Raw genomic sequence first — 3,761 nt, 5'->3', positions numbered from 1 at the left:
TTGATTATTAGAATATTATGATATTAGAATTGTTGTATTGCTTTTGAGGAAACACCTGGTGGGTGGGGGACGTCCCTCATTCACCTGGCTTTATGTTTATGTCAAAGTTTCGTGATTTAATTGGGATCGTTCTTCCTCATGCCTGAGGAAACACCTGATGGGTGGGGGACGCCCCTCACCCACCTGGTTTTGTGTTCACATGAAAGTCTTGTGATTTAACTTGTGAAACTTTAGGATAAAAGGCTTATGGTTCGTCCCACTAAACGGCTTCTGCACTAGACAGAGTCCAGTCTCTTTCTTTCTCCCTCTGTCTCTCTCTTTCTTTCTCTTTATTTCTCCAGAATAATCACCGACGCCACCACACCTCCCAGGGACCCTCTAAATCTCTTTGCAGGGGCTGGCCCACCGCACTCAGCCTTCCAAGTAGCCGGAATTACAGGCATGCACTACCACACCCGATCGATTTTTTTGATTTATTGTAGAGATGAGGTCTCGCCAAGTTGCCCAGGTGGGTCTCAAACTCGCGGGCTCAGGCAATCCACTCACCTCAGCCTCCCAAAGCGCGGGATTACAGGCTGAGCCACCGAGCCTGCCGTGCTTTTTAGATTTTTTTGAAAGCTTGCCTTCATTCTCACCACCATTATGAACAAGAAAATACACACTGGTCATCATACTCTTTGAGGTGACCATAGAATTTGTGGAAGCATTTTAAATATGTCTAATAAATAGAAGAAGTTTGTTTCTTGGAATACATATTCTAAGCAAGATTAATTCATCATCATTTTATAGTAATCTATTACTTTTCTTAAACACTGTGAAATTGTAATATGACTATCAAAATAATTATTATTTAAATTTTAATATTCTTTTAGGTCAAATCTTTAGCATACAATTAAAAACAAATGCTTAATTTTCTGAATTATAATTATACACTTATTTTAAGAGAAGCAGGTGTAAACTCATTTTAGTATTATTATCTAGATCTGAAAGCCATTTTAAACATTGTATTTATTGCAGAAGTTTGTCCAAAATTGTCCTTTATTGAGTAGTTTTAGAATATATACTATTTTCTCGTCAATACTAGAATTATACTGATGCTGGGTGGAGTACAGCACAAAACGTGTGGACTCTTTGCCTTGATCCTGAAATGAATTTCAGTGCAGCCAGCAAAGTTTTAAAGTAAAATATATTAGCAAGAAGAAGAGAGGGAAGAGGAAGAAGCATGCCTGAAAGACCTGACATGGAGGAGACTCCTGAAAAGAAAGACCTGAGCTTTTGCTCTCAATTAAAAGCTAGGAGGCCAGACTTGGTGGCTCAGCCTGTAATCCCAGCACTTTGGGAGACTGAGGTGAATGGATTTCCTGAGCCTGCAGGTTCAAGACCAGCTTGAGCAACTTGGCGAGAACTCATCTCTATAATAAACCAAAGATTAGCTGGGTGTGGTAGAGCACACCTGTAGTTCAGCTACCTGGAAGGCTGAGGCGAAAGGATCACTGGAGCCCAGCGAGGTCAAGCTGGGGTGGACGCGAGTGGTCCCCTACATGCCAGTCTGGGCTATGTGGAGTGAGACTCTAATTGAAAAAAAAAAAAAGGAAAAAAAAGAAAAAAGCTGGATATAGCCACCTAGTTATTGATATGCTAATAAGGATTGCTGTGCTCTTTGCCTCTGATGGGAGGAATGGTAATCTTCTTATCATTTCTTTCTTTCTTTCTTTTTTTGAGTTGGAGTCTCACTCAGTTGCCCAGACTGGAGTGCAGCGACCGCTCCCAGTCACCGCAGCCTCATCCTGCTGGGCTCCCGCAATCCTTCCGCCTAAGCCTTCCAAGTAGCCGGAATTACAGGCATGTGCTACCATGCCCAACTGATTTTTTGATTTATTGTAGAGATGAGGTCTCACTGCTCAGGCAGGTCTCGAACCGGGGATCTTCTTATCATTTCTACAGTTTCTATCAGTAAAAGGTTGAGACTTTTACCTTCAATGGGGAATTTACCTTCAACCGGAACTCAAGGATTTTTAGTGATTATTATGCTATACCAGAGCTGAAAGGTTGAGTTGTCCTATTCTTACATCTCAAGGGATTTTCTTTTGATTGCCTGAGGAGGTGAGGTAGACTGGTGGGTCCACATACAGCCTGGCCTGCAGTAAAGATAAAATAATTAAAGTGTCTGAATGCTTCCTAAAACTTGCCTACAAGAAGTTTTTCTGTCTGTGCCTGTACTAACTACTCTGCCTCAATACAATTTTTCTTTGTGAAATATGATAAGATGTATGAAGCCGTGCTTCATATGAGCACATTTCAAAACGTGATTTATAAATTAAAAAAAACCGACACTTTAAAAAGCACTTAATGCAATTTATATAACTGCACTTACCTGGCTTCATTTAAACCACAATGTAAAAGTAAGTCTGTAAGAACTGTGGGGGGCCATGACTGTTGGTTCACTGAAAAATCACTGGCATGAGGTAAATGGATTAATAAGAAAAAAGGCATACAAATTGCATTTAACTTGTATATACGGGGGGCTTTACAATGAAGGCACAACTTCTCAATGAGTTACAAAACTGAAATACCATCTTGAGGCTACAAAAAAAATGAGGGCTTGCATTCTGGTAAAACAAGTTATGGAGAAGGAGAAGAGAAATTCTAGTGAGAGGCAACAAATGATTGAGAATGAATGGGGGGGGACCAAATGACTTGTAAATAGTCCATCTTTGGAAGCTAAATGAACCTAAGAGGCAGGCATTATTTTGTAAAAGGCATTATTTTGTAAAAGAATTCCTCTGGCCAGCTCAGTGGCTCAGCCTGTAATCCCAGCCCTTTGGGAGGCCAAAGCAAGTGGATTGCCTGAGCCCATGTGTTAGAGACCAACCCAGTCAACTTGGCGAGCCCTCATCTCTACAATTAAAAAAAAAAAAAATTAGCCAGGTGTGGTAATGCATGCCTGTAGCTCCGGTTACTTGGAAGGCTAAGGTGGAAGGATCACTGGAGCCTATGCGGTCAACGCTGGGGAGGCCGTGAGCTTGCCACTGCACTGCAACCAGGGCAATGGAGTGAGACTCCAACACGAAAATAAAAAAAAAAAAAAAAAAAAAAAAAAAGAATTCCTCTACTTGTTATCAGGAAAGATAACAGGTAGAAAAATCCTTTTTTACAAAATAATGTTAGCCTCCTGTGTCTTTCCCATGTCGCTTTCCCATGCTTCTCCTTGCTTCTCCCATGTCCCGAGGAAGCAGCATGAGAAAGACATGGGAGGCTAGCAAGGAGATCAGCGAGACATTGAGGTAAAATGTCATATTTGGAACTGAATTTCCTTGCAATATTTCATTCCCCCATCTGGAACTTCCCTAGAAGTTCCAAATATTAAAAACTAAGTTGGTGGTTGTAAAAGAGAAAAACTGAGTCAAAAGCTGAGTAGCAAAGGACTCCACTTATTCCAGTCTTATAAAACAGCTGTGCCTCATTTTTGAAGGTGGCATCGCAGGTGGTCTGGGCTTCTTTTTTTCTTTTTTGTGCTGGAGTCTCACTCTGTCGCCCAAGCTGGAGGGCAATGGCATGCTCAACACCACGGCACCCTCAACCTGATGGACTCAGGCGATCCTTTCTTCTCGTAGTAGCTGGAACTACAGATGCATGCCACCACACCCAGCTAGGTCTGGGTTTCTACAGATGAAGGAGGCAAACAGATTTTTAATAAGAAATAGTTTTAGCCGGGCTCGGTGGCTCAGCCTGTAATCCCGTGCCTTTGGGAGGCTGAGGTG

The sequence above is a fragment of the Carlito syrichta genome, unplaced genomic scaffold (assembly GCF_000164805.1).
Source record: "Carlito syrichta isolate Samal-C Ts95f unplaced genomic scaffold, Tarsius_syrichta-2.0.1 Scaffold308684, whole genome shotgun sequence".
Lineage (NCBI taxonomy): Eukaryota > Metazoa > Chordata > Mammalia > Primates > Tarsiidae > Carlito > Carlito syrichta.
Note: the sequence above shows the minus strand (reverse complement) of the source record.